The sequence below is a fragment of the Cryptotermes secundus genome, unplaced genomic scaffold, assembly GCF_002891405.2.
Source record: "Cryptotermes secundus unplaced genomic scaffold, Csec_1.0 scaffold709, whole genome shotgun sequence".
In the NCBI taxonomy this organism is placed as follows: Eukaryota; Metazoa; Arthropoda; class Insecta; order Blattodea; family Kalotermitidae; genus Cryptotermes; species Cryptotermes secundus.
This window is the reverse complement of record NW_019738358.1, coordinates 1,382,027-1,396,926: the sequence shown is the minus strand read 5'-3', so window position 1 is coordinate 1,396,926 and position 14,900 is coordinate 1,382,027. Positions and strand designations below refer to the sequence as shown.

At 44.1% G+C, this 14,900-nt stretch overlaps 1 protein-coding gene across 1 annotated transcript in view; it reads left to right on the top strand.

The window, feature by feature from the left end:
* LOC111870879 (loricrin) overlaps positions 1-14,900 on the top strand; it is a 95,072-nt gene that overhangs the window by 29,631 nt on the left and 50,541 nt on the right. The window lies entirely within an intron of this gene.

The window sequence follows — 14,900 nt, the reverse complement described above, 5'->3', positions numbered from 1 at the left end:
AAGACGTAGTCAGCTTCACGTGCCGGCTGCTTTAACCCCGGAACTCCATGGATAGGAGGTTTAGCGAGCCTCAGAGGCAGGCTGGACGCTATGGAGAGAAAAAATTCTTGCCTCTGCTGGTAATCGAACTCCAGCCGTCCGCCGTAGCCAGTCTCTATACCGACTGGGATATGCAGCCTAATTTTTTTCATTATTCTGAAATATGAAACTAACTCAAAACAGGGGGGGGGCACGTGGTAGCGTAGTTGGTTGAAGCATTATGCTACAAACAGGGAGATCAAGGATTCAATTCCCGATCAGGGCATTGGATTTTTCAATTTACCTAATTCTTCCAGCCGCACAATGGCCCTGGTTCGACCCAGCCTCTAGCAGAAATGTGCACCAGGGATCTTCCTGGGGGTAAAAGGCGGCCGGCGCGTAAGGTTGACAAACTCATCGCCATGTCTGAGCCAATTGCCCAGGAAATGTGGCAGCCTCGACTTCTCACAACGCCATGGGCTTCAACGGCCTGTTACAGGGTTAACTTTACTTTTTCTTTTTACTCAACAGTGTTCAATTCTTCTTGAAATTCTGATAGTCACTAAGCTGGTAAACAGAATTTCCGTCTGCTTACTGCAGCCCATAACCATTTCGAGGTTCGAAACAATAGTCAACTGCGGCAAAATACTGAAGAGTCTCTGTTTAATTAATTAAGCGAAACGCCATTAAAAGGTGACAGGGAGTGGAGGTGTAGCTCCAGCATTCTAAAACCTTTACAATAGACGGAGATGATTCGGTTGGAGGATCCCCCTACTTCGTAGTTTGAGGAACAAGCCCTCGACACTCACTGATTATGAAGTTGAGTGGAATCCAGAGCAATTCTGGACGATTTTTCCTTGCCGGGAACAGAACCCCGATTTCTCTGTCGTCTCTGACGTAGGCAGTCCCATTGTAACTATTGATTATAGCTATAATCATAAAATACCTTGAATAACGCGGGAGTTCATACATGCAGTGATTTACTAAGTACTGGAATGTACAATTGACGCATTCAGTCATCAGCGTGGCCGTGCAACGCATAGAAAAGAGGCCGGCTTCTTTAACAGAAAGCCCTTGCTCCTCCAGTACAAGATTAGCGTGACGGTTTTTCCAAATCTGACGGCGTTTTACAATGCTGAAAGCTGGAACTTCACGTTGATTCATGAATGCAAATAGCGTCGCCGAAGAAGGAACACAGAGCTTCGTTTAACTCATGGCAGACAACTGTTGGGCTTCATGTTCCAAAACTGCGAAATCAGAGAATGTTACAAAGAAATGCCCGAAACAGATGTTCATAATATAATATTTCAGCATATTTACCGACGTAACAACCTCAAATCTGATATAGGTAACAAGAAGTTCTGGGAAGAACTAACCGCCTACTGTCCTCTGATACACTGACCGCATAGAAAACGAAAAGAAAAACAGGAAAGGTGGTCTCATAAACCTAATTTAAATTTTCAGAATAAGGAAAATATACCTGACAAATTTTGGCATAAAGGCGATGTTTTGAAATCTGAAAATAAATAAACTATTGATTAAATAGTAGAGAATTCCCTTAGACCGCGCTTAACATGCAGGGGGTAGGGTATGAGGAACTGTCACAAGGTCTCGAGCACTGACGAATGTCCACCTGTCACGCGCATGTCTCTTGCTTTCCCAGAACGCTGACTTTCCGAATGATGACATGTGGACTCTCCCAGTCCCTCCGTCTGTGCCAGCACCGCCATATTAATGCGATTTATGACCGTGAAAGATTGTGAAAACTTCAGAAGGTGACTTTGATCTACGTCAAGTTACGCAACAGTCTTAGATTTACTGAACTTAAAAAATAAGGATTTTGAAATTAAATGAATAGAATTATCTGGTGTCTGACCGGACGTTCATGTAATACCCGTGACCTAGAACTCTCCTTTCCGCGTCACGGGTCCTGGAGAGTGTTATCTTATGGGATTTCGCTCCGTGTAGTGCAGCAGAAGCCGCGCGGTCTAAGCTATGAACCGTCTCCTCCCGCTTAATCACTGGAATCGTGGGTTCGAATCCCATTCGAGGCATGGATGTTTGTGTGCGTTTAATCTGTGTGCTATCCTGTGTGTCTTGCGACTGGCTGATAACCCATCCAAGTAGTCCCACTGACTTTGTAAAAGATCAAGAAACTGAAAAACGACCAAGGTCCAACAAAGGGCTGTAGAGCCATAGATAGATAAATAGACAGATAGATCGATAGATAGTCCGACAAAAATTCACCGAAGCAACGTACCAACTATTGTTTCATTAAACCTGTAGACTGCATACCACTTATGTCTTGCTGGTAGTTTTCCTGGATTAATATTCGACACTGAAGTAGGAGGAAGAATTTCTGTCCGAAACGTGGGTGAACGTTTATCGTATTTTCTTTAAACATCCTGTTGCACCAATATATCATGCAATATATTGTGACATGATGCCTGAATGCCGGAATGACGAAATCAGAAAAGCTGACCATTGCTAGGCAACGGCTTCCTTTTTCCGATAAAACAGTTAGTTGAAACACGTTTTCGTGGCAGCGATGAATAACAAAGGAATGAAGTGTTGTACGTGGTGTTCTCTCTCCGGTCCGCTTGAAGCCAACTCAGGCCGAGGTACAAGATCCAGATATAGAGCTGGAGCAAGAGATTTCCAGAGGACTGAGGATGGGCTACTAAGCTGAAGTCGAAGAACTCATTTTGTGTGTTACAGTTACAGTAATCTCCAGGGTGTTATAATCACTTGTACTTACGACTTGTGATTATCCAATAAATCGTTCCACTAATCCAAACACCGTCTACAAGTCCCTAATACACGTTATATTATATTCACTCATGGAGCTGAGCCCTTCTTGAGAAGCAGCCAATTGTGCAGCTACTGAAGTACTTCCCAGCATTTTATGGAACCCGAAGGTTCATTACTGTGTTCACAAGAGACCTCCACTGGTCCCTATCCTGAGCCAGAACTATCCAATCGATAACATTTCATCTTATCTCTCTAATATCCATTTTAATATTGTCTGCCCACCCACACTTTTGTCTTCCCAGTGGTCTCTTTCCATCTGGCTTTCCCGTTAATATCCTGTATGCACCATTCAAGCAATTTACTGATATTAGTTTCTTCAAATTCTCACACACAGAGAGCGGAGATTTTGTCTCCAAAGTGACCAAAATAAAACTAACTTGATCCCCGGACCTCAACACCACGCTACGAAAATGTATGGAGAAGTGGAAGTAGCAGTCCACATTCTCTTTTAATCTCGGCACTAGATAGAGGTGAGTGGTCAGATTCACGCTCCTACCGTTTTAGCCCTGCTGAAAATTGACTGATATAGACTGTGTAGGAGGAAGGATTGGACCCAGAGCCCATCTAGAAATTATGGACAAGAGAAAAATCTATATACCTTTCCGGGAATCGAACCCCAGTTCCTGGATTGTCCAGCCCGCAGCCTAATCGCTATACCGACTAAGCTATTCCGGTTCCAAAGCGACGACAGTAAACACAGAAAATGCAACTCTCTGAGCGTGTCTGCTTTCACCGCACATAGATGGCAACGCGACCTTCGAGCTGTTGCGACCTGCCCTTCATAGTCGTGCAGCTGGGTACCGACGCGTAAGCAGGTCTATAAAACCAGCACTTGCCACGCAATATCCTCCCGAACTCCGGCTCGACACATAATGATAATCTTTACCCTGCGGCAATGTACAGAGGAGGAATTCGGCGGTAATGCCCTTGACTCTGAGGAATGCGGTAATTGCAAAACTGTCCCGTTGCTTAATTAAGCAATACGGCGTCAAGACGTATGGGGCAGTGGGGACAGAGAACTACGAATCCTTGCCCTCTGTTACAGGTGGTCAGTTTCACAGACCGGCCACATTACACGCATGGAAGGCTCCTGACATCCACTGGAGGTTGGGTGGCCCAAAGAACGGGTCTTGACAGGAGCGTGTCCTCTGAACCTGACAGGAATCGAAAACCCGATCCCTGGTTGTCCTATCCGAAATGTAATCACCAAGTCATATGCCGCTACGTGGTCACCGGCTATTGTGGTCGAAATCATGGTTCTCCATGGCACCCACAAGTAAATAATGCCTGCAGACTGTGGCATATACAGCTGTTGCTAGGCAACTACGGCGAAACAAAAAACCAACTTCCGTTCCTAGACAAAAGATTCCCAACACGTATCAATGGAATAATTTGGAAGCGTTGTTCTCTACGCTGTACGTGCGAAGCAGCGTGACGTAACAGTAGAACTGTTGGAAGCGGTGTTTTCTATTTGGTTCGCTCCGAGGCCATATCACTCGACCGACCGAGTTGAGTTCAGTATGTGCAGTGCAGTGCAATGCAGTTGAGAGGAGCGATTTTGTTGGTGAGTTAGTGACTTAGAGAGCTGCTTCGGTTCAGACCTTGTGAGCTATTTCTGTTACAAGATGACAGCTGAGGCACGGGGACATTTCGTCAACCAAGAGTAAGGGGAATGTCCGCCGTTGGAAGCCGCTACCAGACAACGACTACTGAACACACAGCAGACTGAGACGTGTTGTAGTGAGCTGCAGAGTGTGTGAATTAGCGGTAGTGCGACAGTTTGTAGTTACGATCTCTAACTAAATTAATTAAATTCGTTTAGTGGGGGTGGAGTTCGGCACGGCGGCCACTGATTGGCCTATTGTAGCCTGCCCCGGGTGATTATGATGATGGAGAATTTGGTGGAATGAAGATTGGCAAGGGAAACCGAAGTACTCGGAGAAAACATGCCCCACCGCCACTTTGTCCACCATAAATCCCACTTGACCAGACCCGGGATCAAACCCAGGCCTCCGAGGTAGGAAGCCAGGACTAACCGCTTGAGCTATGACGCGGCCGTTACGATCTGTAAGTGTTCAATAAAACCATTTACCACTCTAAACCCCATCTGTAGTCACTCTATCACGTGACAATACTACATTTTTAGACTCTTTTATAACACAGTAACCGAGATAGGCTAATCGGTATAGCGAAGATCTACGAGCTGGACAGCCTGGGGTTCGATTCCCAACAGATGCACAAGATTCTTCTCCGCTCTGCAGCCCAAAGATCGACAATTGGGGCCAACCAGCCTCTTATCTAATGAATAACTGAGGTTTCTTCCCGGGGGTCAAAGCATCCGGGGCGTGAAGCTGATCTCTTACTTTCGTCTAGTGCTGAGATCAAGAATGTGGACCTATACCTCCACTCCCCCACACGTCTTCATGGCATTGTGCTTAAATAAGCACAGGGACAGGTTTGTCTTGCCTTTTACGGCACTGGACGTATCTACACTCCATAGTGCTGAATAGCATTTGCCTGGAATGACTGAGAAAAGCCACGAGAAGCCTTAGTCAGGACATCTGATGTCCTGATCGAAATGTAAATCATTTACAATCGTTCCCTACAAAATATAGGTAGAGTGAACGTTCATAATCGCCTTCACATATAGTTCCCGTTATTGAAACAGCGTCGTTAAACAACGCAGTAATTTATCAACGCGTAAGAAACAAAAATGGAAGAAGGAAGGTCAAGAGAGTTCGCTTTCAGTGTGTAACATCTCCCTAACCACCTTACTCTGCAACCAACCGAAGTTGCCGGATGGGAGATGACGACCCCAACTTAAAGGACCGAAGATGTGATAATGTGCTGCGTGGTCAAGGTCATCACATTCCTCAGGAGGTGAAGACATAAAGAGCAATAGTGGAATAATGTTTCCGTGTGGAGGCGGGTTAGAGTACCTCCACTGTAGCCCTGCTAGTCGTAAAAGGTGACGAAAAGTGAACCCCGTGTCTGGGGGATATAAAGAGGGCGATCTGGCCCTCCAGGTTGGGGTTTGCACATAAGGCTGACGACCTTGCTCTGTAAAGAAATTATTGCTACGAAACCCAAAGAAGTGAAAACCGAACGATAAGCCTGGCAGAATCTTCTGAAGAAGACTATGGCTCAAAAACTGCTGTTTTGCCAATAATTAATGATGATGAATGCAGTGGAATTACGATTAACGAGAGAAACCGAATAAAGAAACTCAGTGAAAAGCTTGCTGTAGTGTCACTTGGTCCGCCATGGATCTCACATGAAAGTGCGCAGGACCGTATCAGTGGTTACGCGATGCGAAACCAGCGCCTACTGCAGCGGCAACTTCTCCGGCTTCTGTGTGTGGCATACATAGTAATGATGTTGCAAGCTGGAACTCGGAAAAAAATTATGACAATGGTCGAAAATTTGAAATGGACACCTTATTGTTCAAAAGAATTTGAGTGATTAAATGAATAAGCATAATTTTATGCCTCCATAACAAATTTAACTTTGGTGTGCCTGAGTTCGACTCCCTGTAAACAGCTACAGAGAAGCTGTGTTTAATGTGCTGAGATGTTGTCATTCATCTGTAATCTATCAAGACGACAGGTCCACAGTCTCTTCCAAAACAGTTCCTCCACTTGATGCGATCTAGAGCTTTCTCCTTCAAATGAAAATATCCTCTTCTGTCCCCAAGGTCATCCAGCATCTTCTTATGTCTTCTTCCTCGTCTTCTGGTCACTTCTATCCGCCCATCTATCTTTCCTTCAATAACTCATTTAGAAGGCAGTTACCGCGTAAGATATGACCAATCCAATTAGCCTTCCGTTTTCTTATTTCGTGTAGGATATTCCTCTACTCACTGACTCTAAATAACACTTCTTCATTTCTCACATAATCGGTCCAACTGATCTTCTCCGGAAAAAATTAGGATAACAGCAAGGGTTATCTGTTTAGAGCTGTTGTTGTGAGAAACTCGTAGCTGAGGTCGGGGATAGTTCGGGAAACCAAAGGAAGGGGAACATCCGCCTTTGGAAACCGCTACCACGCAACGGCTAGTGAAGACTGTAACAGACTAAGGAGACCTATATGTCCTATGTTGATTCGTGAAGTGTGTAGAACAGCGACATCATAATTCTTACTTGTAATTATGAGTTGGTCAATACATCTGATTACCAACCCAAACCCAGTCTATACTCATAAAAATCTTGACAATATTATACAGGGTGGCTCAAAAGACATTTAACCTCTAATATTTTCTCGTATTAATGGGAAATTTTAGATTTAAACGTGTCAGTTAATTTATAAATTTATCACAGCTTCGTGAGTTGTGTACCGCATATGGACGATCTCATTTCGAACAATATTTGTAAATTCAGTAAACAATAAGAAATTTATCTCACTGTAATGCATATTCTATCTACTGGGATATAACTCCGTGTAGTCCATTGATAAACAAAATACGTTTCGGAGGAACATTTCGCCTTTATCTTCAGGGTCGAAGAATAAATCAAGAATAAGCCTCAGAAACGTCGGCTGACTTCCAGTGGACTACACGGTGTTATGTTCTAGAAGAGGCCCCATTTAAAAACACTTATACGTATTGGAAGGAACAAATTATTACCCATGGGCCCGGACGGGACCCGAAACCAAGCCTGACACTGCTGGCGAGGGCCAGCAGCAATTCAGCCGACCGACCGATCGCTCGACTGGCCATACAACTGCCTATTTCCTGGGTTCTAAATGCATCGAATTTTATATATTGACCCCTTGTACACTTCACGCCACTGGGCGCCGTCACTGGCAAATCTATGGAATCTTCAAGATTATGATATTCTGGGATGTGACGCCGTATAGTTTGGTAACAAAGAACACAATGTGTCATATGAGGAGATACTTAACTTTGATACTCAACACTTTCCGAACCACAAATCCCACCTACATATGAACTAACGCCATGCAAGGTGGTCCTTCCTGAGAAGCTAGTAGTTGCTGTTCTAGTCAAGATCTGAAGTTCATAACACCCCGTCAGCTGTCCCTGTGTTGAGCCAAATGAATTATATCGACATCCTCTCATATCATTTCTTTGAGATTCATTTTAATATTATCCTCCCATATACGCCTAGGTTTTCAGAATATTCTCTTTCTTTATACTTTTCTTACCATTATTTTGTCTCAATTTATGCTGTCTCCCGTGCGCTCTATATGCCCAGCCTATTTTATTCTACTTGATATCAGCTTTTTAAAATCTGAAGAGGAGTATGAATTACGAAATTCATCATTATGAAATTTTCTCCAGTATCATGTTACTTCATCCTTCACCTACGGACTCGTGATGAAAACTAAAACTAGTAGTTCTAGGAAGAATTAATCGCCTTCTTTCCTTGATAAGACACGAACCACATAGAAAAGATTAATTTAATAATTTTTCTATTGTTGCTTGTGTATTCATTGCCGCTGAAATGTTTTTACAGATCTAGAACCTAACAATGATAGGGGAATTCACATACAGACACACAGACTGATAGGAGGGTTTTATGACATGCGTACCAAGTTTCATAAAAATTGGTTCAGTCATTTAAAAGTTAATAGGACGGATACAGATACAGAAAGCATGGAGATCGCACAAGCCTACTTTAGGAAAGCACGCTGAACAAGTCTTGAAATTTGCTCCGAGATAGAACTACAGACTTCAGTAAAGTGAAATATCGCTCTACTCTGTTCTTGAACCTTTGTTCTGTTTGTGATGTCATTAAGTATTATGACGTCCGGTGCCATCAATGTACTTGTTATATTAACGACAAGGTTACATGTAATATAAATGGCATTTCAAATTAAGGGGTAATGAAATGAGAATGGAACTGGACAACATATCGAATTGTGAAAGCGAAAGTAGGCAGGATTGTGTGTTTCTGTGTCAGGCACAGTTGGACTTACACAACGGCGAATGGGCGGAGCTTCTCAGCATAGACGCAAAGACGCAAGCTGCGCTGAACACTGAAACCTTTAACACAGCTTCATAATTACCCTCATGACACAAGCGCACTCTCTCATTTTCACCCTCTTTTGCTTTCTGAATGGCTGGCCGACTTCATAACCTGTTCATTGACTACTGACTGGCTGCAAGAACAGGCAGCCGACTGACGCACTCAACTGCTGATTGGTTGGCTAAGCTGTTGACCGCTTCGGCCTTGCCATAGCTCAAGCGGTTAGTTTCTGGCTTCCCACTGCGGCGGACCGGGTTCGATCCCGGGTCTAGTCAAGTGGGATTTGTGGTGGACAAGGGCCGCGTCATAGCTCAAGCGGTTAGTCTCTGGCTTCCACTGCGGCGGCCCGGGTTCGATCTCGGGTCTGGTCAAGTGGGATTTGTGGTGGACAAAGTGGCGCTGGGGAAGGTTTTCTCCGAGTACTTCGGTTTCCCCTGCCAATCTTCATTCCACCAATTGCTCCACAATCACCCTCACCTATCATCTGGGGCTGGTACAATAGACCAGTTAATAGCCGCGGTACCAAGTGGACTCAGTCTCACTCCACTAAGAAAAACATTAAGAAAAAACTAGTGACTGGCTCAGTTAGTTGCTCACTGTCTGTTTTACTGATCGGTTGATTGACTATTGACAGACTTACTAACCGGTTGCTAGCTTATTGATTACTAATTATCTGAATGAATGAATATCCGGCTGATTTACTGCCCGACTGCATGGCTCACTGTGTTAATGACCGGTTCGATGGCTAGCCCACCCGTCGGCTGACTGACTAATCAATTGATCGGATGAATGCCCGGTTGACCGATTACTGATTTGTTAAATTGAATTGTGGCCTGCTAACTCACTGATCCTGCCGGTCACGGTAGCCGAGCGGTCTAAGGCGTGTACTGTGTTCGCTCGCTTGGAAACCGGGACCGTGGGTTCGAATCCCACTCAGGGCATGGATGTTCGTGTGCGTTTTTCTGTGTTTGTGTACAAGTAGAGGCCTTGCGACGAGCTGATCACCCGCCCAAGGAGTCCTACCGAATGTGTATGATCTAGAAAAACCGAAGTGAACGGTGAAATTCATGGAGGTAGGCCTAGGCCCACTGGGGCCGTAGTGTCAAGGGAAAAAAAAACCTCACTGATCGGTTGACTAAGTGGATGATTGACTGGCTGGCTGGTTTGCTGCATTGGCTGAATGACTGGTTGAATGTTTGGCTACTTTTCTTTTTTAAAGATTGGCTATCGTCGTGTAACAATATGATGATCTTCATTCTATAATTATTTATAAAGTCATTTCAAAGTACTGTGACATTACGGCCGAAAGTTGGAATAGTGAATTCAGAATAGACGTCCATTGCTAGATAACGACTTGGAAAACACAATCCTGCGGCAACGAATATGTAAGTAAAAATCGAGTAACTTCCGTTGCTAAGTAACGGTGCTGTAAACATGCCTTCCCAACAACAGAGGGGCTGTATTTCTGCATCATCCATGCGAAGTGGTTATAAAGAAGAATTAAGTTGAAAAGAATGGATTCAAATTTCGAGACGCCAGCCAGCAGGGATATGAGTTTGGGGGCAGAGGAATTGAATTGACTTGGCAGTTGCAGAATAATTGCAAGATGGAAATTAGGTAGTGCAAAGAAGACTTCATGTGTAATTTGAAGTGACAGTGAGACGGTTATGAAATCCGTTGCAAGGATACGACTAGTGAAGACTGAGTATCCTAGTGCGAGTGTAACGGTGAACTATAAAGTGTGTACAGCAGCGACACCGCTGTATTACCTGTAGTCCCGATTTTTGTGAATGAGGTGTCAATAAATCCAATCATCCAACCCCAAACTCCATGTACAATCGCCCTTAAGCGTGACAATACATAAATTTGCTCTTTTGACAGTCATATTTCTGCTCCCTGTGTCAGGAACTTAGAGCAAGAAAAAGAAATGTCTTGAGACCGTTGTACTGGTTTTGAAGAAGCTGTACAAACAAGACGCTCTGTTTGCCAAGGATTGATCCTCATTTGTGTGTTTACACGTGTTGCAATTTATCCACCATCCGACTGCGCATGCGCTGATAACACCTCTTCTGAGCAGTTTACCTTGCACTGATTTCTGTAGCAGCTGATCCAGCTTTTACTTAGAACAGAGAAGCAAAATCCTTATTGCGAAACTAACAGTCGTTTATTAGCTCAAGATATTCACTGATATGCATTAAATAAAAAAATTCGTTACCTTGAAATCTGAGGTTCTCACGGTGGAAGATCTGATCACTATGGCCTTCGGAGTCTAAAAATTATAAAGTTCAAAATATAACCAAAAGACAATGGGAAAATTGTTGTTCATGTATCTTCGGTCGCCGGTCACGGTAGCCGAGCGTTCTGAGGCGTCAACTGTCTTCGCTTGTTCAGAAACCGAGATCGTGGGTTCGAATCCCACAGACGGTATGGATATTTGGTATGTGTATGTGTTTATTCTGTGTTTGTGTTGTCCTGTGTTTATTTAGAGGCCTTGCGAAGGGCTGATCACCCGTCCAAGGAGTCTTACAGTCTGTAAAATGATCAAAATGAAGACGGGACAACCTTGATACCGTAAGGTATAAGAGGAACGGATTAAGTAAATAAGGAAATATCATCTAGCACAGAAAATGTAGCAAACCCTATTAAAAAACTTCTAAGGCACGGAATTAACAACCAAATCAAACCAAATGTAATTACTCAGAATAGGAGAACATTAACCACGATAAGTAATTCAACAGCAAAATGCATTTGCTTCTTGACGCCATGTAAGCTCTTAGATAGGCACTATCGTTTCGAAGAACCCTGTCGTTGCCAGTCTTCTGTCCTGAAGATACAGGCAATATGATTCGCCGAAACGCTGGCATCTATCCTTATCATAGCTCAGCAGATGGTGATCTAAAACCGTTATCTTCTATGCGAGCCCCCCCCCCCTAAACTGAACCCCGCTTTTAGTGACCCCAGTAGGGCCCATACTCTCATTCCATTTTCTTTTAAAATTGGTTTGTAGCCTAGTTATTTTTTAAAAAACAAAAGCAGGCTCATGAGATCACGTTGTATCTCTCTGCGCCTCTCCACCTGCCTGTGTATCTCCCATAGTTTCTGGGCTTATGCGATCGACTTGCTGTCTGTGTGTTTAACCATCTATACATCTCCATCTGCTTAAATATCCTCCTTAGTTTCTAGGTTAATGAGGTCATCTTGCTGTCTCTAGAACCCTAGTAACTTCTGTTAAGAGGCTTATGAAAACGCCTTGCTACCTCTATGCACGCCCCCTATTTTTTTGTTTTTCTTTGCTGTCCGTGTAGTATCAAAGGAAAGTACGTAGGTGATTAACTCTTCCAAGAACTTATTATTAATATTTTCTGCCCAACTGTGCCCTCTAAATAGAGCTCTCTTTATCATTTTTCTAATTAACATTTACACTTCTCGTATGATTTGTTCTGCCTTAAATATGTCACTGTGTTTAAGTACCTCTCCATTGAGATGTATGGGGGACGTGAGGTATAGCTTGAATAATTGTGAACCTCGACTCTGGATGATGGTGGGCGATCAGCTTCACGCCCCGGCCGTTAACTCTCTAGGAAAGAACGGCCTCAGTTGGTTCAGATGTTGTGAGAAACAGAAATATCTTGCCTCTACTGGGAATCGAATCCCATTTTTTTGTTTTTGCAGCCCATGACATGACCACTAAGACAGACAGACTATCGTTTTATTTGTCTGAACCACTATCATCAATAAATGAACAAGTTGATATACCTACCTACCTACCTACCTACCTACCTACCTAGCCACCTAATTGTCTATCTGCCTATGGCTCTACAACCCTCTCTTGGACCTTGGTCCATTTTTCAGTTTCTTGATCGTTTACAAAGTCGGTACAACTCCTTGGACGGGTGATCAGTACGTTGCAAGACCGTTACCTACACACAGGACAACACAGACACAGAACAAACTCGCACAGACATCTATGTCTTCAGTGGGATTCGAACCCACCATCCCAATGTTCGAGCGGGTGAAGACAGTACATGAACTTAGACCGCGCGGCCACTGCGATTGGCCAAGATGTAACATACAAGTACTGTTTTCTGTGTATGTGAGATAATTACATTCATCCGCGAGGAAGGGGCGTGGCTGATAGAAACAAGTGGACTCAGGGAAGTCTGCAGTGTTGCCGCTTGTGCAGAGATGATGATGATGAGGGCAGACAATGGGAGAAACGTACTAAATTCGTACCAACTGTTTCTTATTGATTTGTAGAAATCGCACTTCTGACTGACACGATAAAAAGTTCTAGAAAAGTACCAATTACTTTCCATCGGAGTAAAAAGAAGATACTGACACAATTTAATTTTCTGTCCTTTGTGCACAGCAAAATAAAAAAAAAAGGACAGATCGTTTTGGGAGACTGGATCTGTTTCCTTCCAGTGGATCAGTGACTGACCGCCTCCGTGGTCTAGTGGTCAGAGTTCCTGGCTACAGATCCAGATTTTTTCGGAGTAGTGGGTCTGGAACGGGGTCCACTCAGCCTCGTGATGATAATTGAGGAGCTATTTCAAGGAAATAGCGGCTCCGGTCTAGAAAACCGAAATTAACGGACGTGGGGATTCGTTGCGCTGACCACGCGACACCCTCTATCCGCAAAAGTTGGCACTAACTTCGCCGACAAGCGGCGGTCGCTCGGTCGGTATAGTTCGCTTGCGGACTAAAATCACGGAGTTTGTTTTTCCTTGGATCAGTGACTGTGTCAGTTCTACCTAGAGGAAGCAACTGAGTAAGTGCATCTCATTTTGCACTTATGTTTATGCAGGGCAGAGTCAGTGCCTCACGAAATGCCTCAGTCACGCAGACTGTCACGCTGAAACCAATGTTGGAGGCGCGTAAGCAGTTACTACGATGCTAGAAATCTCGTGCCCAAAGCGACATTTCAAAGCACCGTGTCTGGCAAGCTAAACTGCATATACACAGGTGACATGTCAATTATACCAACGCCCATACTGACGTGTTATGACACTATACTTTTCTTGGGATGTTGTCATAAGAAGCCTCATAATGAATTCCTTGTTATGAGCTGTCAATCTGCGGTCTGCATGCATGCACGCTTTTGGCCCTGAATTATGAAGAGGCGGAACTAAGACATTGTCTATAGACTAATGTGAGAGTAAACATCCGTGAAGAACTCTGAATCACAACATGCCAACAACGACAATATTTTTTTTATTGCTAGTGGGGTGGGACTAAGTCCCTTGTACTGCGGCCACTTCTGGCCTATTGTACCAGCTCCAGATGATAGGTGAGGGTGATTGTGGAGCAATTGGTGGAATGAAGATTGGCAGGAGAAACCGAAGTACTCGGAGAAAACCTGCCCCAGCGCCACTTTGTCCACCACAAATCCCACTTACCCAGACCCGGGATCGAAACCGGGCCGCCGCGATGGGAAGTCAGCGACTAGCCGCTTGAGCCATGGCGCGGCCATTAACGACAATAACTCAGAAGCAGGCTTGAAATAACAATGGCGGACACTGTGATGTTCGGGTTTGTAGTGTTGAGTAGAATTGTGGGTGGATATAAATGTTTCCGAGGAACACACAGCTTCTATATTAGTTTCGACACCGAATATGGAAGCAGAATTTCCTGCGAAACGTTGCTATCCACTTAACATACTGCACGGTGTCACACCTCTGAAGGTTACACTCGCCAGACCTCAGTATGCAGATTCAAATCTTCTAAAGCTATGATAACTCTGTGTTATGCCTGCTTGCTATTCCAGGAGTTCATTAGGCATATCTGGGAGTAACAGGAACAGCCACAAACCGGACTTATGATTAAACTACGAGGAAAACAGACTTTGTTTATGAAAGCTAACACACTGACACTCCACATCCTGTCCAAAGCATTAGAGATGGCTTAAGGTTACAATAAACAATAAGTTTGTATAGGTGGAATCGGCATAGCGATGAGCTACGTGCTGGACGACCTGAGTTCGATTTTCCGTAGGAGTAAATTTTCCTTCTCTCCGCAGTGTGCAGACCTGCTCTGATATCCATTAAGCCTTCTAACCAATGGTTGACGGTAGTTCTTTTCCCGGGG